Here is a 25,246-nt window from a genome sequence, read left to right as displayed (position 1 = left end):
TTAAAACATATGTAGTTACTCACACATATACCACTGAGACATTCATTCACTCACCAACACACCCATACACACACTCACACACCCGTACAGCCCTTCACAGATGCACTCTTGAACCCATACAACAAGTGAATCACTCAAATATCTATGCACAAAGTCACACCCCCTCACCCACCCATACAGACACTCAGGCACCCAAATCAATAACCCATATAAACACTCATGTAGCTACTCACCAACCCATACAGCCACTTACACACAAGGGGGTAGATGTATCAAGATTTACGTTTGCGATTTCTTAATCGCAAAAAGAGATGTATGTACTTTTCTGCGATTTATTTGCGATTCCTTAAAGGTCGCATTTTTTTGCGATTTTTATGCGACTTCTAAGTTTGCGAATATCGCAAATTAAGGAATTGCAAAAAAGCGTGAATATGCTGTTGCTAACAAAGAAATTGCTGAGTCATAGTCAGGAACTGCTCTTGATTAGTATCACCTGCATGCCTGAGCCACACCCAGTGGCAGTTGGAAACCTGTTTGGCTGGTGAGAAGACCTTTTTGACTTCAGGATGGAGGCAGAAAATTCAGAAGGAGGTCCCTCAGCAGAGAAAAGGAAGAGAAAGCAGAAGTTTTCTGAGAGGGAGGTGGAGACACTGGTGGAGGAAATGGCCTGCAATCACAAATTTTTTTTTGGTAAACAAGCCAAACAGGTACCAGAAGTGAGGAAAAGGAAGATATGTCTTGAAATTCAAGAGAAAGTGAATGCGGTGGGAGTCATCCCAAGATCTATTGATGAGATTAAAAAGCGTTGGTACGACATGCGGCTGAGGGCAAAGGAGAAGCTTGCTGGGAGACTGAAGGAAGCTAATAAAACAGGAGGGGGAACATCAAATATAGACCAGCCAACCCCACATGAGGAGCTTGTTGAATCATACAATAAAGCAGACCAGGTCAAAAGATTCACTACCAGGCGTGTTTTTAACTTTTGACACTCAGGCTTCTGTATGTACACTTTGTCAGAGCCTGGGTAGTTAATTTTAATTTATCACTATCACTTGAGCACTGCACATCATTTTGTCCACTTTATGGTAAACACCATGGCTAGATTACTGACATCCATTTTCACACCAGCACTATATGGCCGGATGTGGTATGGTTTGATCAGCGAGTCCCACGTGACGTTAAACTCCACCAGAATGGGTGGTCTGATGGGATTCTTTCTAGCTTTCTGTTTCCAATAACTACCAACAGCACTGATGCACATATGCATCCTATTGTTTCATAGTCACTGGTATAGTTACACACCATCTTTTGACCTGGTCTGCTTTATTGTATGTTTCGTATTCTGACAGTAGGGGAGGTAGCAGACAGGTCGTTAAATATTCCCCTTGACCCTCCACACACATTTGTTTTTGTTAGAGCTTGTTGAATCAACAATACAGCATGAAAGTGTCAGTGGAGTCTCAACCATTGATAGTTCAGAGCACAGAACTGCAGAAGAAGGTAAGAAGGATGCAAGATAGAATGAATGCATATGTATGATGTTTGTGTGGTTAGGCATGAGCATATAATCTGAATGAGTCCTTTTATTTTGAGGATGTTGATGACTGTAATGTCATAATTAATCCACTACATTTTTAAATTGTACATTTTAAAACATAATTGACTTCATTACACTTTAGCTTCGATTAAACCAATAAGTGATAGCAAATAGACACAATTGCATCTGTTGTTTGCATATTTTAATTATTACAAAGTAGACAGACAGATAGGCAAACATCTCATGTGCCTCTGTTTTCATTCCCAGATCATGTTGAACAATCGCATGATGTTGATGGAGGGAAATCTTCCCAAGAACATATTACAGCCCCAGAAGATTTCATTTGCAATGATGATGAAGAATCCATTCCTGTTGTGGGTAGGAAAAGAAGAGCAGTTGCTCAACTACAACCTTTCCAAGACACAGATGTGGAACCTGAGGGATCAAGACATGGTGCACATGTGTCAGAACATGAAGTTGCTCATTTTGAAACAGTTAATGATTCTGCTAGAAATAGATCATACTCTGTTAATACTACCAGACAGAACATGGGCGATGTAACAGAGAACACAAATGTTTTTGCAGGATTGGAGCAGAACATGCTTAAAGTGCAAGAGAAGCAGCACAAAGCATTAAGGTCCATTAATGCACAACTGAATAAATTACATAAGAGTAATAGCAACATGGGTGATGGCATGAGGCGCATGGCTGATTCTTTGGACAGACTTTGTGTTGCTCTTGAAAAATCAGAGTCTAATAGAGTAAGAGATTCACGCAGACATAACATTAGATTACAGAAATACTACTCTGCAATCAATGGACTGTGCAATGTGACAGCCCACAGCAATAGGCGCAGTATTGCAGTGCAACGCATGGTCAGTGAATGTTCTAGAAATGTTGCCAAAGGGCTTGACAAAGTTTCCCATTCATTTGAACTGCTAAAGACATGTAACAAAGCTGCTAGTGCATTTTTTGAGCCCATTGAGACTGAGGACACGGGAAGTAGAAGTAGCAGTAACCCTACGCCAACATTGGACACCACTGACCACAGGAGTGGGAGCCATGAGACTCCACAGACATCTGTGAGGAGAAGTGGCCCAGGGCAACGCAGAAGCAGCCGACAGGGCAAAAAGTGAAAGTTTTTTTCAAATGTTTTTCAAGGAAATAGCATGTAACAGTGATCAAACAGTCATTGATGCATGTCCTGTGCTTTAACAGGTTTCAGTTTTCTTTTGCATTTGTGATTTACTAGAAGTAAAATTTAAGAAATCAAAAAACAGTTGTCATGCTTTTTATTCTTACCTAGAAATAATTGTTTGTCATTTCTGCACGCCTTTGACGACCAGCCACAGCTCCTAACCCTGTAGCACATCTTCTTGGTGGTGGTACATCATCATTGTCTGAAGATTCAGGGTCACTAACTTCACATTCAGTTCCTTTTCTGATAGCCATGTTATGTAACGTTGCACAACTTGTGATTATTTTGCAACACAGGGATGGTTTATATTGCAAAGACCCCCCACTTTTATGGATTCTTCTAAATCTGCTTTTTAAAATTCCAAAAGCTCTTTCAATTACTCCACGTGTTGAGCGGTGTGCCTTATTGTATCTCCTTTCATGAACATTTGTGGGATTTAGGTATGGGGTCAAAATGAAGTCACGAACAGCATACGCACTGGCTCCTACATGGTAATTTGAAAAGTAGTTTAGTTTCAGAAAGATAAGAGCTTGGAATTTAGAATATGGAATATGTGTTTGTGAATGGCATTTACCAAGTAGAAATCCATCTCCAAATTCACCAGCACTCAAACGTCCATGTAATCCACTGTGTCTAAACATATGTGAGTCATGAGTGCTTCCTGGGAACTTTGCAACAATGTCAGTAATGATATACTTAGCATTACACACCATTTGAATGTTTAATGAGTGGTAACTTTTCCGATTCCTATAAATATATTCAGTTGCTGCAGGAGGAGTAATGGCAACATATGTCCCATCAATGCATCCAATCACATGTGGGAAAAGAGCAATTTGATAAAAATCTAATTTAGATATTTGGACATCTTGTGGAGTGATGGAGAGGTAAATATGATGGTGCAACCTGTTCATCATTGCATCCAAAAACACCCTAAAAAACGCGAAAAAGCACTCTGAGATACTCCTCCTTCCTCTGCAATCACCCTTTGAAAAGATTCTGAAGCAAGAGGATGCAGGGAACACAGAACCTGCACATGAGTTGGTATTGAATGTGTCCTTTGTGCCCCATGCTCCAAAAAAAGCCTTTAACTCCACAATGAGGTCCAAAATAGTATGTGGATGCAGTCTATATTTCTCAAAAATATCTTCTTCTGTCTGTTGAAATAAGGTAATCCTCAGTCTGAAAATCCTTTCCTTCCTCTGTCTCCTCTGTGCAAGAGCTTGAATGTGCAGCCTTCTAGCTATCAGGTAAAGTGCAGCCATTGTTCTGTTCAAAAATCAGTTGGGGCTTTCATTTATACTTTCAAAAACTTTAACACCTGATGTGAGTTAGTGTTATTTGCGAATTCTTAAATTGCGAATTTTCAATTTTCGCAAACTGCAAATCAGTGATACATCTTACTGCGAATTCTTAACATGCATACACATTTTAGCGACAATCGCTAATTACAATAAATGCAAAATAGAGAACCGCAAAAAAAAATCGCAGAAAGACAAAAATCGCAAATAAGGACACGCAAAAGGTGTGAATTCTAATTTAGCGATGCGAAAAATGACATACAACCGAAAAATGCAAAATGTCTATTTGCAATTCGTTAAGGCCGAAATTCTGTGAATTTCGGCCTTAACGATTCGCAAAATGGTTGATACATCTAGGCCCAACTGAGAAACTAATACAGACTTTCATACAGATTAGTCACTAACCCATGCATTCAGTAAGACATAATCAATCACTCACTTATACAGTAAGTCACACGCCTACTAAATAATCCCTTCAGGCACTTGTAAATCCACTCATTCTTCAATACACCTTGGCATAGATATATAGGCAAAATATTTAAACTTTACAGAAATACACATTAACTGGATGATGCCATCAGTGATGTCACTGACCATGTCATGAGTGATGTAATATGTGACGTCATCAGCAGTGCATTGCGGGCACGTGAGTTATAGTTAGCTCAACTAACTATAACTGGTGAATTTCTCCGGTTTTATATGAGTCAAATGTCCAACTAACTATACCGTGCTTGAAACCTATGTTTTTTTCAGTGAATATTTATATATATATACATACATAAAAAGGGTTTATACTCACCTGCTAAATTCTTACTTTCCGTGGTAAATGTATGCGTGGTAAAGGCATATGCATTGTAAAGACCTTCATTGTAAACGCATGCTTGGTAAAGACGGGGTCATTGTAATGACCACATTGTTAAGGCATGCGTTGTAATTGCATGCGTAGTTCCATCATACAACCATGGTAAATTAGTATATATCTAGGACTCAGGGTTTTAGCGGCTTCAAGAGTGCTTTAAGCAGTGCTGCAGTGCAAGCTCACAAGCATGACTTTTCCCCCCCAATAACCATACTGATCATATTTAGAATGTCATAGTTTGAACAATAAAACATTATTTTATTATGTACATGGAAGATTGCCAAAAGAGTTCTTCTGAAGGGAAAGCAAGAGTTTCGGCTCTGTATGTCTGTAACCAGATTGCCATCATATCCCTCATTTAAGTCACTGCTCCGCCTGTAATCATGACCTAGGCCTTAAAGTAGTAGCAGTGCCGGTGGTTGCTGGTGGGGGGCACCTCCAATTAGGGAACCAACACTTATTTTTCTGCATCAGAGAACAAGAAACAGAAAAACTAACAAAGCAGAAAGAGAGAGGAAGGGAGAGACGAAAAACCTGTGATAAAGGGAAAACGTAGGAGTCTGTAAGAGTGAACTAAAGGGAAAGGGAAGGACTGGCAGTGGATTAAGGAGGACCGAGGTGGAATCAAGACCACACAGCATTGGCATTCAGTGCTCTGACATTTACCTGCTGGCTTCACAGCAGAGGTTTGGATGCCAACACTTTTTCTATTACAAGACAAGCTCTGACTAGCAGAGCAGAGTATGTTGCTGCCTGAATATGATCAAACTATGCTACTCTGTGCAGGACTGCAGACAATGCCAACTACACATTTCTCTGGTGTAATGGAATAATTGACTCCTACCATTTTCGTTCACAGTAGATAAAACTGTAGTCAGAAGACCACTAACAAAATATTATACAAAAAACTAAATGGATATTGGAACATTGCTTTGTTATGGTAGTGCAGCATGCAGTTCTACAGGTATAGTGGACACACACTGGAATAGGAGGAAGTAACATGGCAAAGATTGTCACACCATACACCACCATCAACAGATTCAAGATTTAGTGTGCAGTGCATGTGATATAAAAGTATGAAAGAGTGGAGGTCCTACTGAAACAGGGACAGTTGTTAAAAAGATTAATCAGAAAGCAAGGCAACAGAGCTTAAAAAGTTACTAAAAAGCATGGCTCAGAGGAGATAGCTGCAGCTTTGCTGGTTGCTATGCAACAGAGCATCTAGGTAAAGTGATTCTGCTGTCTCCAGTGGAATGAGCAGGAACAACCAATCCTACAGCAGCATGAAGAACAAAAGGGGCTTACACAGGAGCAAACACAGGCCCCTGCCGCCCTGCAGTGTAGGGGGGGGGGGAACACTTCAGGGACCCCCAAAACCTTTCAAATGGATCCCATTCAACTCAAAGCTAATGAATATCTTTGAGATATGGAAGACTCAGGGGGACCTCTACACATTCTGCAAGAGACCCTATCATTTTACTTTACACCTGAGAAGCTCTGGGTCGTTTCATCCAATTCTACTCTGATCAATAGACCTTTGTAGTAGCCTGAAAGGAAGAGCGGTAACAACAATTTGAATCCCAAGGTAAAGTGTTATCATTAGGAATACACAATACAAGTCTCAACCTGCAACTTGAAGTCAAAAAAGGTTTATTACAAACTCAAAACCAGCCTGATGTATATAACAATCTCAAAGACATAGAATAAAAGAATAAAATACCCAAAGGGAGACAAAGTGTCTTACAATATTTGTTCTCAATAGATAAGGAGTCATGTATAGCATGAAGCAACACAATCAGAGATAACAAGATTGGTCTGTATCTCTAAGTCTAAAGGGAATCTGACTAAACCCAAGGTGGTTTTACTAATTAAAATGCACAAAGAACATTCAATACACATCATAATATGTTTTCCAGTTTCCAGAAAGAACTTGGTGCCTTGAACACTACTCCCATATTCCGGTCTCTGCTTCCAAGTCATCCTTGGATTCCTTCCTGCATCTGATAGTACCAACTGGTAACACTCCCTTTGTTCTTCATTAAAATCATTTGACCTTGCCAGCCCTTCCTCGCCTCGCTATCTCTGAAATACAATGGGCCTCATTTACTATAATTGATGCATGGTAGCACAGCAAAACGTTCTGCTGCACTGCCATGTATCAAACTAAAAGGGCAGGAAAGCGCCATATCTACATGATACAGTGAATTCCAGCCCTTCTCTCCTGTGTAGGTGCACAAACAGCAGCCATGCACCAATGTACACACTGATGTGCCATGGTGCAAGAGTGTCTGCATTGCAGGGATGATTGTTGTTGTGCAGGAAGGGACACCTTCCTGACAAAAACAATAATTGGCATTTTCCCCTTCTAATTGTGCTGCAGAATGCAGAACACTTAGAAAGAGAAAAACACGAGGAGAAATACAAGTTTTTCTCCTCGTTGTGTCACTCCTACACCTGCTCTGAGTAGGCTTGGGGTTCTGATGCATTCCTAGGTTTACACCACTTTGTAAATCTGGAAATGTGTCAGGTTCCATGGACGTTGTGTGGGAACACCCACAGCACCACTCATGTAATACACCTTTCACGCTGAGTAGTGCATGAAAGTAACGCAGGGTGACTTTATGTGCCCCTGTAAATATGGACAGGCACAATGCGCTGCCTGTGCTTCTACATCAGTTACGTATCAGCGGTGCAATGGGCCCAATTTGTTTTTCTCTAACTAACAACGGCCTTTGGTCTGTAATTGCAGAGGAGAAACATGCAGAAAAACAACTTTCACATTAGTATTAGCTGTCTTAAATGTAAGCTTAAGCCCCACAATCCTGCTAATTTAGCACGTTTTCTTTAAAAACATATTAGTTCCACAGCTTACATATAATCCAATAAATGAAATCTTTAATAATGAATCAAGCTATTTCATGCTGTACTCTTAAATGTGATACAGTGACTAATACATATCATTTAAAGCAAAAACCGCAGCTGGTCACAATTTATAAAGAAAGCATTAAACCCACACATGATTCATTCTCACTAATCCCTGGTGAATGCACTGCATAAAATGCATTTTAGTGCACCAACTTACAATCTAAACCTAAAAAAGATTAATATCAGCAATCTAGATGTTTCTGAAAATATTTGTTTTTTACTATGCACACACATACATGACAAAACACAATAGATGTACTTTGTAAATCTTTGGTGCACCTTATCCCATTAGTATTATTGCATCACACAAGTGCAAATGGCCCAGTGTGAATATATATACACGGCCTAACAAAACATAAAAGTATGAAGCCAAACTACGCTCCTCCACGCCACTGGGTCGATGTTACTCCAAGCCCAGTGTGCATGGACTAGTCATCAACCGTGCACACAGTGTCCCCCAGGAGAGACTTCTGTATACCTGCAAGATGTTTCTAAGAGTAAATAATGTCCTGGTACAAGGGCTCCAGAGCAACATTAGCATACCAATGAATGTGAAGCAAAAGGACAAACATAGACAAACTATGCTTTCTGCGTGAAAAGCACAGTGAATGTGGTGGCTATCTTGTAATGTAGGTTTCAATGTTGTTATGGCTTTGGCACTGCCTGATCACCTGTGTTGAAACTGGCTGGAGGGTCAAGAAACTCAGCAGTGAGGATTGGGGATCCGGGATTAACAGGGATCAAGTAATGACACTTGATGCTGATGGAGATACCCGGAAGTAAGCAAAGGAGTTTTCTTGTACTGACAGTGAAAATGAGGGAGAGGAGGCCTTAATAACAGTGATGCACATGAAATCCATATGGTGTATGAAGCCAGAGTGCACCTCAGAAGTTCCTTCTGCATTGATCAGCTTAAGTGCGCTTTGGTAGTAAAGTCATCAATGGTGAGATGATGTAAGTCGTGGGTCCCTTGCTCACTTTGCCACTGGATTGAAGCTAGCCTAGCTGATGACGGCTGATTAGCTAGAAACCGGTCCCAGGATGCTTGTTTCCGGTCCAGGGAAGACATGGCTTGACAGTTCGGGCTGGACTGTTCCCATGAGGCACAGGGTCAGACTGATTTGCATATGGCCATGTCTGAACTGGGGTGGCAGAGTGGGATAAAGAACGGTGATGGATTAAACCCAGATCTTTTGACTGGGTGTGGGTGTTTGATTGATTCAGATGCTCCGTCCATCACCACCCCCTTTTGGACCACTTTTGGCCGCCATAAGTGTGGCAGGGTATGCTCAGACGTGAGTCCCTTGCTCACTTTGCCACTGGATTCAAGCAAGCCGGGCTGAAGAAGGCTGGAATGCCAGAAACCGGTCCTCGGAAGATTGTTTCCGGTCCAGGGAAGACATGGCTTGGCAGTTCGGACTGGACTGTTCCTATGATGTACAGGGTCAGACTGATTTGCATATAGCCATGTCTGAACTGGGGTGGCAGAGTGGGCTGAAGAACGTGATGGATTAAACCCAGATCTTTTGACTGGTTGTGAGTGTTTGATTGATTCAGATGCTCCGTCCATCACCACCCCCTTTTGTACTGCTTTTGGCCGCCATAAGTGTGGCAGGGTATGCTCAGACGTGAGTCCCTTGCTCACTTTGTCACTGGATTCAAGCAAGCTGGGCTGAAGACGGCTGGAATGCCAGACACCGGTCCTCGAAGCTTGTTTCCGGTCCAGGGAAGACATGGCTTGGCAGTTCGGGCTGGACTGTTCCCATGAGGCACAGGGTCAGACTGATTTGCATATAGCCATGTATGAACTGGGGTGGCAGAGTGGGCTAAAGAACGGTGATGTATTAAACCCAGATCCTTTGACTGGGTGTGAGTGTTTGATTGATTCAGATGCTCCGTCCATCACCACCCCCTTTTGTACCGCTTTTGGCCGCCATAAGTGTGGCAGGGTATGCTCAGACATTAGTCCCTTGCTCACTTTGCCACTGGATTCAAGCAAGCCGGGCTGAAGACGGCTGGAATGCCAGAAACTGGTCCTCGGAAGCTTGTTTCCGGTCCAGGGAAGACATGTCTTGGCAGTTCGGGCTGGACTGTTACCATGAGGCACAGGGTCAGACTGATTTGCATATAGCCATGTCTGAACTGGGGTGGCAGAGTGGGCTAAAGAACAGTGATGGATTAAACCCAGATCTTTTGACTGGGTGTGAGTGTTTGATTGATTCAGATGCTCTGTCCATCACCACCCTCTTTTGTACCACTTTTGGCCGCCATAAGTGTGGCAGGGTATGCTCAGACGTGAGTCCCTTGCTCACTTTGCCACTGGATTCAAGCAAGCCGGGCTGAAGACGGCTGGAATGCCAGAAACCGGTCCTCTGAAGCTTGTTTCCAGTCCAGGGAAGACATGGCTTGGCAGTTCGGGCTGGACTGTTCCCATGAGGCACAGGGTCAGACTGATTTGCATATAGCCATGTCTGAACTGGGGTGGCAGAGTGGGCTATGGAACGGTGATGGATTAAACCCAGATCTTTTGACAGGGTGTGAGTATTTGATTGATTCAGATGCTCCGTCCATCACCACCCCCTTTTGTTCCGCTTTTGGCCGCCATAAGTGTGGCAGGGTATGCTCAGACGTGAGTCCCTTGCTCACTTTGTCACTGGATTCAAGCAAGCCAGGCTGAAGACAGCTGGAATGCCAGACACCGGTCCTCAAAGATTGTTTCCGGTCCAGAGAAGACATGGCTCGGCAGTTCGGGCTGGACTGTTCCCATGAGGCACAGGGTCAGACTGATTTGCATATAGCCATGTCTGAACTGGGGTGGCAGAGTGGGCTAAAGTACGATGATGGATTAAACCCAGATCTTTTGACTGGGTGTGAGTGTTTGATTGATTCAGATGCTCCGTCCATCACCACCCCCTTTTGAACCGCTTTTGGCCGCCATAAGTGTGACAGGGTATGCTCAGACGTGAGTCTCTTGCTCACTTTGCCACTGGATTCAAGCAAGCCGGGCTGAAGACGACTGGAATGCCAGAAACTGGTCCTCGGAAGCTTGTTTCCGGTCCAGGGAAGACATGGCTTGGCATTTCGGGCTGAACTGTTACCATGAGGCACAGGGTCAGACTGATTTGCGTATAGCCATGTCTGAACTGGGGTGGCAGAGTGGGCTAAAGAACGGTGATGGATTAAACCCAGATCTTTTGACTGGGTGTGAGTGTTTGATTGATTCAGATGCTTCGTCCATCACCACCCCCTTTTGTACCCCTTTTGGCCGCCATAAGTGTGGCAGGGTATGCTCAGACGTGAGTCCCTTGCTCACTTTGCCACTGGATTCAAGCAAGCCGGGCTGAAGACAGCTGGAATGCCAGAAACCGATCTTCAGAAGCTTGTTTCCGGACTAGGGAAGACATGGCTTGGCAGTTCCGGCTGGACTGTTCCCATGAGGCACTGGGTCTGACTGATTTTCATATAACCATGTCTGAACTGGGGTGGCAGAGTGGGCTTAAGAACGGTGATGGATTAAACCCAGATCTTTTGACTGGTTGTGAGTGTTTGATTGATTCACATGCTCCGTCCATCACCACCCCCTTTTGTACCGCTTTTGGCCGCCATAAGTGTGGCAGGGTATGCTCAGACGTTAGTCCCTTGTACTTTGCCACTGGATTCAAGCAAGCCGGGCTGAAGACAGGTAGCATGCCAGAAACCGGTCTTCGGAAGCTTGTTTCCGGTCCAGGGAAGACATGGCTTGGCAGTTCGGGCTGGACTGTTCCCATGAGGCACAGGGTCAGACTGATTTGCATATAGCCATGTATGAACTGGGGTGGCAGAGTGGGCTAAAGAACGGTGATGGATTAAACCCAGATCTTTTGACTGAGTGTGAGTGTTTGATTGATTCAGAAGCTCCGTCCATCACCACCCCCTTTGGTACCGCTTTTGGCCGCCATAAGTGTGGCAGGGTATGCTCAGAGGTGAGTCCCTTGCTCACTTTGCAACTGGATTCAAGCAAGCGGGGCTGAAGACGGCTGGAATGCCAGAAACCGGTGCTCAGAAGCTTGTTTCCGGTCCAGGGAAGACATGGCTTGGCAGTTCGGGCTGGACTGTTCCCATGAGGCACAGGGTCAGACTGATTTGCATATAGCCATGTCTGAACTGGGGTGGCAGAGTGGGCTAAAGAACGGTAATGGATTAAACCCAGATCTTTTGATTGGGTGTGAGTGTTTGATTGATTCAGATGCTCCGCCCATCACCACCCCCTTTTGTACCGGTGTTCCAACACCGGCACTGGAGGGAGGAGGCAATGGCATGCCAAAGCACAGTTAGTCAGTACCTGAGAGCCAGGTGTCACCCCAGGTTAGTCCTCTTTGCTATTTCCACGATACCCTGTGCTCAGCTTCAGTGTGTACCTTGATTTGTCCGTCTCTTTCCTAATGCAGTGCCTCCACACCATGTTTCAGGCCCACATGATCAGATTTTCATGGTGTAGCTCCTCCCAGCCTTAGGTGTCTGGGATGCTATACAATTCAGAAAGGGGGTGGTGATGAACAGAGTGTCTGAATTAAGCAGACCACTCTTACCCAGTCCAAAGATCAGGGCTTGATCCATCACCGTTTTTTAGCTCACTGCACCATCCCAGCTCAGAACCTGGCTACATGCAAATTAGTCTGTCCCTGGCCCGGTGCATCATGGGAACAGGGCAGACCAGACTACCAAGCCAATTCTTCACTGGAAAGGAGACAAGCTTCCGGCGACCGGTTTCTGGCATTTGAGCCGTCGTCGGCCCGGATTGCTTGAATCCTGATGGTGCAGTGAGCAAGGGACTCATGTCTGAGTATACCCTGCCACACCTATAGTGGCCAAAAACGATTCAGAAAGGGGGTGGTGATGAACAGAGTGTCTGAATTAAGCAGACCACTCTTTCCCAGTCCAAAGATCAGGGCTTGATCCATCACCCATGTTTAGCTCACTGCACCATCCCAGCTCACAACCTGGCTACATGCAAATTAGTCTGTCCCTGGCCCAGTGCATCATGGGAATAGGGCAGACCAAACTACCAAGCCAATTCTTCACTGGAAAGGAGACAAGCTTCCGGGGACCGGTTTCTGGCATTTCAGCCGTCGTTGGCCCGGCTTGCTTGAATCCTGATGGTGCAGTGAGCAAGGGACTCATGTCTGAGTATACCCTGCCACACCTATAGTGGCCAAAAACGATAAAGAAAGGGGGTGGTGATGAACAGAGTGTCTGAATTAAGCAGACCACTCTTACCCAGTCCAAAGATCAGGGCTTGATCCATCACCGTTTTTTAGCTCACTGCACCATCCCAGCTCAGAACCTGGCTACATTCAAATTAGTCTGTCCCTGGCCCAGTGCATCATGGGAACAGGGCAGACCAGACTACCAAGCCAATTCTTCACTGGAAAGGAGACAAGCTTCCGGGGACCGGTTTCTGGCATTTCAGCCATCGTCGGCCCAGCTTGCTTGAATCCTGATGGTGCAGTGAGCAAGGGACTCATGTCTGAGTATACCCTGACACACCTATAGTGGCCAAAAACGATTCAGAAAGGGGGTGGTGATGAACAGAGTGTCTGAATTAAGCAGACCACTCTTACCCAGTCCAAAGATCAGGACTTGATCCATCACAGTTTTTTAGCTCACTGCACCATCCCAGCTCAGAACCTGGCTACATGCAAATTAGTCTGTCCCTGGCCCAGTGCATCATGAGAAAGGGCAGACCAGACTGCCAAGCCAATTCTTCACTGGAAAGGAGACAAGCTTCCGGGGACCGGTTTCTGGCATTTCAGCCGTCGTCGGCCCAGCTTGCTTGAATCCTGATGGTGCAGTGAGCAAGGGACTCATGTCTGAGTATACCCTGCCACACCTATAGTGGCCAAAAACGATTCAGAAAGGGGGTGGTGATGAACAGAGTGTCTGAATTAAGCAGACCACTCTTACCCAGTTCAAAGATCAGGGCTTGATCCATCACCGTTTTTTAGCTCACTGCACCATCCCAGCTCAGAACCTAGCTACATGCAAATTAGTCTGTCCCTGGCCCAGTGCATCATGAGAAAGGGCAGACCAGACTGCCAAGCCAATTCTTCACTGGAAAGGAGACAAGCTTCCGGGGACCGGTTTCTGGCATTTCAGCCGTCGTCGGCCCGGCTTGCTTGAATCCTGATGGTGCATTGAGCAAGAGACTCATGTCTGAGTATACCCTGCCACACCTATAGTGGCCAAAAACGATTCAGAAAGGGGGTGGTGATGAACAGAGTGTCTGAATTAGGCAGACCACTCTTACCCAGTTCAAAGATCAGGGCTTGATCCATCACCGTTTTTTAGCTCACTGCACCATCCCAGCTCAGAACCTAGCTACATGCAAATTAGTCTGTCCCTGGCCCAGTGCATCATGGGAACAGGGCCGACCAGACTACCAAGCCAATTCTTCACTGGAAAGGAGACAAGCTTCCAGGGACTGGTTTCTGGCATTTCAGCCGTCGTCGGCCCAGCTTGCTTGAATCCTGATGGTGCAGTGAGCAAGAGACTCATGTCTGAGTATACCCTGCCGCACCTATAATGGCCAAAAATGATTCAGAAAGGGGGTGGTGATGAACAGAGTGTCTGAATTAAGCCGACCTCTCTTACCGAGTCCAAAGATCAGGGCTTGATCCATCACTATTTTTTGGCTCACTGCACCATCCCAGCTCAGAACCTGGCTACATGCAAATTAGTCTGTCCCTGGCCCAGTGCATCATGGGAACAGGGCAGACCAGACTACCAAGCCAATTCTTCACTGGAAAGGAGACAAGCTTCCGGGGACCGGTTTCTGGCATTTCAGCCGTCGTCGGCCCGGCTTGCTTGAATCCTGATGGTGCAGTGAGCAAGGGACTCATGTCTGAGTATACCCTGCCACACCTATAGTGGCCAAAAACGATTCAGAAAAGGGATGGTGATGAACAGAGTGTCTAAATTAAGCAGACCACTCTTACCCAGTCCAAAGATCAGGGCTTGATCCATCACCGTTTTTTAGCTCACTGCACCATCCCAGCTCAGAACCCGGCTACATGCAAATTAGTCTGTCCCTGGCCAGTGCATCATGGGAACAGGGCAGACCAGACTACCAAGCCAATTCCTCACTGGAAAGGAGACAAGCTTCTGGGGACCGGTTTCTGGCATTTCAGCCGTCGTCGGCCCGGCTTGCTTGAATCCTGATGGTGCAGTGAGCAAGGGACTCATGTCAGAGTATACCCTGCCACACCTATAGTGGCCAAAAACGATTCAGAAAGGGGGTGGTGATGAACAGAGTGTCTGAATTAAGCAGACCACTCCTACCCAGTCCAAAGATAAGGGCTTGATCCATCACCGTTTTTTAGCTCACTGCACCATCCCAGCTCAGAACCTGGCTACATGCAAATTAGTCTGTCCCTGGCCCAGTGCATCATGGGAACAGGGCAGACCAGACTACCAAGCCAATTCTTCACTGGAAAGGAGAAAAGCTTCCGGGGACCGGTTTCTGGCATTTCAGCCGTCGTCGGCCCGGCTTGCTTGAATCCTGATGGTGCAGTGAGCAATGGACTCATGTCTGAGTATACCCTGCCACACCTATAGTGGCCAAAAACGATTCAGAAAGGGGGTGGTGATGAACAGAGTGTCTGAATTAAGCAGACCACTCCTACCCAGTCCAAAGATAAGGGCTTGATCCATCACCGTTTTTTAGCTCACTGCACCATCCCAGCTCAGAACCTGGCTACATGCAAATTAGTCTGTCCCTGGCCCAGTGCATCATGGGAACAGGGCAGACCAGACTACCAAGCCAATTCTTCACTGGAAAGGAGACAAGCTTCCGGGGACCGGTTTCTGGCATTTCAGCCATCGTCGGCCCGGCTTGCTTGAATCCTGATGGTGCAGTGAGCAAGGAACTCATGTCTGAGTATACCCTGCCACACCTATAGTGGCCAAAAACGATTCAGAAAGGGGTTGGTGATGAACATAGTGTCTGAATTAAGCAGACCACTCTTACCCAGTCCAAAGATCAGGGCTTGATCCATCACCGTTTTTTGGCTCACTGCACCATCCCAGCTCATAACCTGGCTACATGCAAATTTGTCTGTCCCTGGCCCAGTGCATCATGGGAACTGGGCAGACCAGACTACCAAACAAATTCTTCACTGGAAAGGAGACAAGCTTCCGGGGACCGGTTTCTGGCATTTCAGCCGTCGTCGGCCCGGCTTGCTTGAATCCTGATGGTGCAGTGAGCAAGGGACTCATGTCTGAGTATACCCTGCCACACCTATAGTGGCCAAAAACGATTCAGAAAGGGGGTGGTGATGAACAGAGTGTCTGAATTAAGCAGACCACTCTTACCCAGTCCAAAGATCAGGGCTTGATCCATCACCGTTTTTTAGCTCACTGCACCATCCCAGCTTAGAACCTGGCTACATTCAAATTAGTCTGTCCCTGGCCCAGCGCATCATGGGAACAGGGCAGACCAGACTACCAAGCCAATTATTCACTGGAAAGGAGACAAGCTTCCGGGGACCGGTTTCTGGCATTTCAGCCGTCGTCGGCCCAGCTTGCTTGAATCCTGATGGTGCAGTGAGCTAGGGACTCATGTCTGAGTATACCCTGCCACACCTATAGTGGCCAAAAACGATTCAGAAAGGGGGTGGTGATGAACAGAGTGTCTGAATTAAGCAGACCACTCTTACCTAGTCCAAAGATCAGGGCTTGATCCATCACAGTTTTTTAGCTCACTGCACCATCTCAGCTCAGAACCTGGCTACATGCAAATTAGTCTGTCCCTGGCCCAGTGCATCATGGGAAAGGGCAGACCAGACTGCCAAGCCAATTCTTCACTGGAAAGGAGACAAGCTTCCGGGGACCGGATTCTGGCATTTCAGCCGTCGTCGGCCCGGCTTGCTTGAATCCTGATGGTGCACAAGAGACTCATGTCTGAGTACACCCTGCCGCACCTATAATGGCCAAAAACGATTCAGAAAGGGGGTGGTGATGAACAGAGTGTCTGAATTAAGCAGACCACTCCTACCCAGTCCAAAGATAAGGGCTTGATCCATCACCGTTTTTTAGCTCACTGCACCATCCCAGCTCAGAACCTGGCTACATGCAAATTAGTCTGTCCCTGGCCCAGTGCATCATGGGAACAGGGAAGACCAGACTACCAAGCCATTTCTTCACTGGAAAGGAGAAAAGCTTCCGGGGACCAGTTTCTGGCATTTCAGCCGTCGTCGGCCCGGCTTGCTTGAATCCTGATGGTGCAGTGAGCAAGGGACTCATGTCTGAGTATACCCTGCCACACCTATAGTGGCCAAAAACGATTCAGAAAGGGGGTGGTGATGAACAGAGTGTCTGAATTAAGCAGACCACTCTTACCCAGTCCAAAGATCAGGGCTTGATCCATCACCGTTTTTTAGCTCACTGCACCATCCCAGCTCAGAACCTGGCTACATGCAAATTAGTCTGTCCCTGGCCCAGTGCATCATGGGAACAGGGCAGACCAGACTACCAAGCCAATTCTTCACTGGAAAGGAGACAAGCTTCCGGGGACCGGTTTCTGGCATTTCAGCCATCGTCGGCCCGGCTTGCTTGAATCCTGATGGTGCAGTGAGCAAGGGACTCATGTCTGAGTATACCCTGCCACACCTATAGTGGCCAAAAACGATTCAGAAAGGGGTTGGTGATGAACATAGTGTCTGAAATAAGCAGACCACTCTTACCCAGTCTAAAGATCAGGGCTTGATCCATCACCGTTTTTTGGCTCACTGCACCATTTCAGCTCATAACCTGGCTACATGCAAATTTGTCTGTCCCTGGCCCAGTGCATCATGGGAACTGGGCAGACCAGACTACCAAGCCAATTCTTCACTGGAAAGGAGACAAGCTTCCGGGGACCGGTTTCTGGCCTTTCAGCCGTCGTCGGCCCGGCTTGCTTGAATCCTGATGGTGCAGTGAGCAAGGGACTCATGTCTGAGTATACCCTGCCACACCTATAGTGGCCAAAAACGATTCAGAAAGGGGGTGGTGATGAACAGAGTATCTGAATTAAGCAGACCACTCTTACCCAGTCCAAAGATCAGGGCTTGATCCATCACCGTTGTTTAGCTCAATGCACCATCCCAGCTCAGAACCTGGCTACATGCAAATTGGTCTGTCCCTGGCCCAGTGCATCATGGGAACAGGGCATACCAAACTACCAAGCCAATTCTTCACTGGAAAGGAGACAAGCTTCCGGGGACCGATTTCTGGCATTTCAGCCGTCGTCGGCCCGGCTTGCTTGAATCCTGATGGTGCAGTGAGCAAGGGACTCATGTCTGAGTACACCCTGCCACACCTATAGTGGCCAAAAACGATTCAGAAAGGGGGTGGTGATGAACAGAGTGTCTGAATTAAGCAGACCACTCTTACCCAGTCCAAAGATCAGGGCTTGATCCATCACCGTTTTTTTAGCTCACTGCACCATCCCAGCTCAGAACCTGGCTACATTCAAATTAGTCTGTCCCTGGCCCAGTGCATAATGGGAACAGGGCAGACCAGACTACCAAGCCAATTATACACTGAAAAGGAGACAAGCTTCCGGGGACCGGTTTCTGGCATTTCAGCCGTCGTCGGCCCAGCTTGCTTGAATCCTGATGGTGCAGTGAGCTAGGGACTCATGTCTGAGTATACCCAGCCACACCTATAGTGGCCAAAAACGATTCAGAAAGGGGGTGGTGATGAACAGAGTGTCTGAATTAAGCAGACCACTCTTACCCAGTCCAAAGATCAGGGCTTGATCCATCACAGTTTTTAGGTCACTGCACCATCTCAGCTCAGAACCTGGCTACATGCAAATTAGTCTGTCCCTGGCCCAGTGCATCATGGGAAAGGGCAGACCAGACTGCCAAGCCAATTCTTCACTGGAAAGGAGACAAGCTTACGGGGACCGGTTTCTGGCATTTCAGCCGTCGTCGGCCCGACTTGCTTGAACCCTGATGGTGCACAAGAGACTCATGTCTGAGTATACCCTGCCACACCTATAGTGGCCAAAAACGATTCAGAAAGGGGGTGGTGATGAACAGAGTGTCTGAATTAAGCAGACCACTCTTACCCAGTCCAAAGATCAGGGCTTGATCCATCACCGTTGTTTAGCTCACTGCACCATCCCAGCTCAGAACCTGGCTACATGCAAATTAGTCTGTCCCTGGCCCAGTGCATCATGGGAACAGGGCAGACCAAACTACCAAGCCAATTCTTCACTGGAAAGGAGACAAGCTTCCGGGGACCGGTTTCTGGCATTTCAGCCGTCGTCGGCCCGGCTTGCTTGAATCCTGATGGTGCAGTGAGCAAGGGACTCATGTCTGAGTATACCCTGCCACACCTATAGTGGCCAAAAACGATTCAGAAAGGGGGTGGTGATGAACAGAGTGTCTGAATTAAGCAGACCACTCTTACCCAGTCCAAAGATCAGGGCTTGATCCATCACCGTTTTATAGCTCACTGCACCATCCCAGCTCAGAACCTGGCTACATTCAAATTAGTCTGTCCCTGGCCCAGTGCATCATGGGAACAGGGCAGACCAGACTACCAAGCCAATTATTCACTGGAAAGGAGACAAGCTTCCGGGGACCGGTTTCTGGCATTTCAGCCGTCGTCGGCCCAGCTTGCTTGAATCCTGATGGTGCAGTGAGCAAGGGACTCATGTCTGAGTATACCCTGCCACACCTATAGTGGCCAAAAACGATTCAGAAAGGGGGTGGTGATGAACAGAGTGTCTGAATTGAGCAGACCACTCTTACCCAGTCCAAAGATCAGGGCTTGATCCATCACAGTTTTTTAGCTCACTGCACCATCTCAGCTCAGAACCTGGCTACATGCAAATTAGTCTGTCCCTGGCCCAGTGCATCATGGGAAAGGGCAGACCAGACTGCCAAGCCAATTCTTCACTGGAAAGGAGACAAGCTTCCGGGGACCCGTTTCTGGCATTTCAGCCGTCGTCGGCCCGGCTTGCTTGAATCCTGATGGTGCAGTGAGCAAGAGACTCATGTCTGAGTATACCCTGCCACACCTATAGTGGCCAAAAACGATTCAGAAAGGGGGTGGTGATGAACAGAGTGTCTGAATTAAGCAGACCACTCTTACCCAGTTCAGAGATCAGGGCTTGATCCATCACCATTTTTTGGCTCACTGCACCATCCAAGCTCAGAACCTGGCTACATGCAAATTAGTCTGTCCCTGGCCCAGTGCATCATGGGAACAGGGCAGACCAGACTACCAAGCCAATTATTCACTGGAAAGGAGACAAGCTTCAGGGGACCGGTTTCTGGCATTTCAGCCGTCGTCGGCCCGGCTTGCTTGAATCCTGATGGTGCAGTGAGCAAGGGACTCATGTCTGAGTATACCCTGCCACACCTATAGTGGCCAAAAACGATTCAGAAAGGGGGTGGTGATGAACAGTGTCTGAATTAAGCAGACCACTCTTACCCAGTCAAAGATTAGGGCTTGATCCATCACCGTTTTTTAGCTCATTGCACCATCCCAGCTCAGAACCCGGCTACATGCAAATTAGTCTGTCCCTGGCCCAGTGCATCATGGGAACAGGGCAAACCAGACTACCAAGCCAATTCCTCACTGGAAAGGAGACACGCTTCCGGGGACCGGTTTCTGGCATTTCAGCCATCGTCGGCCCAGCTTGCTTGAATCCTGATGGTGCAGTGAGCAAGGGACTCATGTCAGAGTATACCCTGCCACACCTATAGTGGCCAAAAACGATTCAGAAAGGGGGTGGTGATGAACAGAGTGTCTGAATTAAGCAGACCACTCCTACCCAGTCCAAAGATAAGGGCTTGATCCATCACCGTTTTTTAGCTCACTGCACCATCCCAGCTCAGAACCTGGCTACATGCAAATTAGTCTGTCCCTGGCCCAGTGCATCATGGGAACAGGGCAGACCAGACTACCAAGCCAATTCTTCACTGGAAAGGAGAAAAGCTTCCGGGGACCGGTTTCTGGCATTTCAGCCGTCGTCGGCCCGGCTTGCTTGAATCCTGATGGTGCAGTGAGCAAGGGACTCATGTCTGAGTATACCCTGCCACACCTATAGTGGCCAAAAACGATTCAGAAAGGGGGTGGTGATGAACAGAGTGTCTGAATTAAGCAGACCACTCTTACCCAGTCCAAAGATCAGGGCTTGATCCATCACCGTTTTTTAGCTCACTGCACCATCCCAGCTCAGAACCTGGCTACATGCAAATTAGTCTGTCCCTGGCCCAGTACATCATGGGAACAGGGCAGACCAGACTACCAAGCCAATTCTTCACTGGGAAGGAGACAAGCTTCCGGGGACCGGTTTCTGGCATTTCAGCCGTCGTCGGCCCGGCTTGCTTGAATCCTGATGGTGCAGTGAGCAAGGGACTCATGTCTGAGTATACCCTGCCACACCTATAGTGGCCAAAAACGATTCAGAAAGGGGGTGGTGATGAACAGAGTGTCTGAATTAAGCAGACCACTCTTACCCAGTCCAAAGATCAGGGCTTGATCCATCACCGTTTTTTAGCTCACTGCACCATCCCAGCTCATAACCTGGCTACACGCAAATTAGTCTGTCCCTGGCCCAGTACATCATGGGAACAGGGCAGACCAGACTACCAAGCCAATTCTTCACTGGAAAGGAGACAAGCTTCCGGGGACCGGTTTCTGGCATTTCAGCCGTCGTAGGCCCGGCTTGCTTGAATCCTGATGGTGCAGTGAGCAAGGGACTCATGTCTGAGTATACCCTGCCACACCTATAGTGGCCAAAAACGATTCGGAAAGGGGTTGGTGATGAACAGAGTGTCTGAATTAAGCAGACCACTCTTACCCAGTCCAAAGATCCGGGCTTGATCCGTCACCGTTTTTTGGCTCACTGCACCATCCCAGCTCAGAACCTGGCTACATGCAAATTAGCCTGTCCCTGGCCCAGTGCATCATGGGAACTGGGCAGACCAGACTACCAAGCCAATTCTTCACTGGAAAGGAGACAAGCTTCCGGGGACCGGTTTCTGGCATTTCAGCCGTCGTCGGCCCGGCTTGCTTGAATCCTGATGGTGCAGTGAGCAAGGGACTCATGTCTGAGTATACCCTGCCGCACCTATAGTGGCCAAAAACGATTCAGAAAGGGGGTGGTGATGAACAGAGTGTCTGAATTAAGCAGACCACTCCTACCCAGTCCAAAGATAAGGGCTTGATCCATCACCGTTTTTTAGCTCACTGCACCATCCCAGCTCAGAACCTGGCTACATGCAAATTAGTCTGTCCCTGGCCCAGTGCATCATGGGAACAGGGCAGACCAGACTACCAAGCCAATTCTTCACTGGAAAGGAGACAAGCTTCCGGGGACCGGTTTCTGGCATTTCAGCCATCGTCGGCCCGGCTTGCTTGAATCCTGATGGTGCAGTGAGCAAGGAACTCATGTCTGAGTATACCCTGCCACACCTATAGTGGCCAAAAACGATTCAGAAAGGGGTTGGTGATGAACATAGTGTCTGAATTAAGCAGACCACTCTTACCCAGTCCAAAGATCAGGGCTTGATCCATCACCGTTTTTTGGCTCACTGCACCATCCCAGCTCATAACCTGGCTACATGCAAATTTGTCTGTCCCTGGCCCAGTGCATCATGGGAACTGGGCAGACCAGACTACCAAACAAATTCTTCACTGGAAAGGAGACAAGCTTCCGGGGACCGGTTTCTGGCATTTCAGCCGTCGTCGGCCCGGCTTGCTTGAATCCTGATGGTGCAGTGAGCAAGGGACTCATGTCTGAGTATACCCTGCCACACCTATAGTGGCCAAAAACGATTCAGAAAGGGGGTGGTGATGAACAGAGTGTCTGAATTAAGCAGACCACTCTTACCCAGTCCAAAGATCAGGGCTTGATCCATCACCGTTTTTTAGCTCACTGCACCATCCCAGCTTAGAACCTGGCTACATTCAAATTAGTCTGTCCCTGGCCCAGCGCATCATGGGAACAGGGCAGACCAGACTACCAAGCCAATTATTCACTGGAAAGGAGACAAGCTTCCGGGGACCGGTTTCTGGCATTTCAGCCGTCGTCGGCCCAGCTTGCTTGAATCCTGATGGTGCAGTGAGCTAGGGACTCATGTCTGAGTATACCCTGCCACACCTATAGTGGCCAAAAACGATTCAGAAAGGGGGTGGTGATGAACAGAGTGTCTGAATTAAGCAGACCACTCTTACCTAGTCCAAAGATCAGGGCTTGATCCATCACAGTTTTTTAGCTCACTGCACCATCTCAGCTCAGAACCTGGCTACATGCAAATTAGTCTGTCCCTGGCCCAGTGCATCATGGGAAAGGGCAGACCAGACTGCCAAGCCAATTCTTCACTGGAAAGGAGACAAGCTTCCGGGGACCGGATTCTGGCATTTCAGCCGTCGTCGGCCCGGCTTGCTTGAATCCTGATGGTGCACAAGAGACTCATGTCTGAGTACACCCTGCCGCACCTATAATGGCCAAAAACGATTCAGAAAGGGGGTGGTGATGAACAGAGTGTCTGAATTAAGCAGACCACTCCTACCCAGTCCAAAGATAAGGGCTTGATCCATCACCGTTTTTTAGCTCACTGCACCATCCCAGCTCAGAACCTGGCTACATGCAAATTAGTCTGTCCCTGGCCCAGTGCATCATGGGAACAGGGAAGACCAGACTACCAAGCCATTTCTTCACTGGAAAGGAGAAAAGCTTCCGGGGACCAGTTTCTGGCATTTCAGCCGTCGTCGGCCCGGCTTGCTTGAATCCTGATGGTGCAGTGAGCAAGGGACTCATGTCTGAGTATACCCTGCCACACCTATAGTGGCCAAAAACGATTCAGAAAGGGGGTGGTGATGAACAGAGTGTCTGAATTAAGCAGACCACTCTTACCCAGTCCAAAGATCAGGGCTTGATCCATCACCGTTTTTTAGCTCACTGCACCATCCCAGCTCAGAACCTGGCTACATGCAAATTAGTCTGTCCCTGGCCCAGTGCATCATGGGAACAGGGCAGACCAGACTACCAAGCCAATTCTTCACTGGAAAGGAGACAAGCTTCCGGGGACCGGTTTCTGGCATTTCAGCCATCGTCGGCCCGGCTTGCTTGAATCCTGATGGTGCAGTGAGCAAGGGACTCATGTCTGAGTATACCCTGCCACACCTATAGTGGCCAAAAACGATTCAGAAAGGGGTTGGTGATGAACATAGTGTCTGAAATAAGCAGACCACTCTTACCCAGTCTAAAGATCAGGGCTTGATCCATCACCGTTTTTTGGCTCACTGCACCATTTCAGCTCATAACCTGGCTACATGCAAATTTGTCTGTCCCTGGCCCAGTGCATCATGGGAACTGGGCAGACCAGACTACCAAGCCAATTCTTCACTGGAAAGGAGACAAGCTTCCGGGGACCGGTTTCTGGCCTTTCAGCCGTCGTCGGCCCGGCTTGCTTGAATCCTGATGGTGCAGTGAGCAAGGGACTCATGTCTGAGTATACCCTGCCACACCTATAGTGGCCAAAAACGATTCAGAAAGGGGGTGGTGATGAACAGAGTATCTGAATTAAGCAGACCACTCTTACCCAGTCCAAAGATCAGGGCTTGATCCATCACCGTTGTTTAGCTCAATGCACCATCCCAGCTCAGAACCTGGCTACATGCAAATTGGTCTGTCCCTGGCCCAGTGCATCATGGGAACAGGGCATACCAAACTACCAAGCCAATTCTTCACTGGAAAGGAGACAAGCTTCCGGGGACCGATTTCTGGCATTTCAGCCGTCGTCGGCCCGGCTTGCTTGAATCCTGATGGTGCAGTGAGCAAGGGACTCATGTCTGAGTACACCCTGCCACACCTATAGTGGCCAAAAACGATTCAGAAAGGGGGTGGTGATGAACAGAGTGTCTGAATTAAGCAGACCACTCTTACCCAGTCCAAAGATCAGGGCTTGATCCATCACCGTTTTTTTAGCTCACTGCACCATCCCAGCTCAGAACCTGGCTACATTCAAATTAGTCTGTCCCTGGCCCAGTGCATAATGGGAACAGGGCAGACCAGACTACCAAGCCAATTATACACTGGAAAGGAGACAAGCTTCCGGGGACCGGTTTCTGGCATTTCAGCCGTCGTCGGCCCAGCTTGCTTGAATCCTGATGGTGCAGTGAGCTAGGGACTCATGTCTGAGTATACCCAGCCACACCTATAGTGGCCAAAAACGATTCAGAAAGGGGGTGGTGATGAACAGAGTGTCTGAATTAAGCAGACCACTCTTACCCAGTCCAAAGATCAGGGCTTGATCCATCACAGTTTTTAGGTCACTGCACCATCTCAGCTCAGAACCTGGCTACATGCAAATTAGTCTGTCCCTGGCAGAGTGCATCATGGGAAAGGGCAGACCAGACTGCCAAGCCAATTCTTCACTGGAAAGGAG

The sequence above is a fragment of the Lissotriton vulgaris genome, chromosome 6, assembly GCF_964263255.1.
Source record: "Lissotriton vulgaris chromosome 6, aLisVul1.2, whole genome shotgun sequence".
In the NCBI taxonomy this organism is placed as follows: domain Eukaryota; kingdom Metazoa; phylum Chordata; class Amphibia; order Caudata; family Salamandridae; genus Lissotriton; species Lissotriton vulgaris.
The sequence above is the reverse complement of the archived record's forward strand: the minus strand, read 5'-3'. Positions refer to the sequence as shown.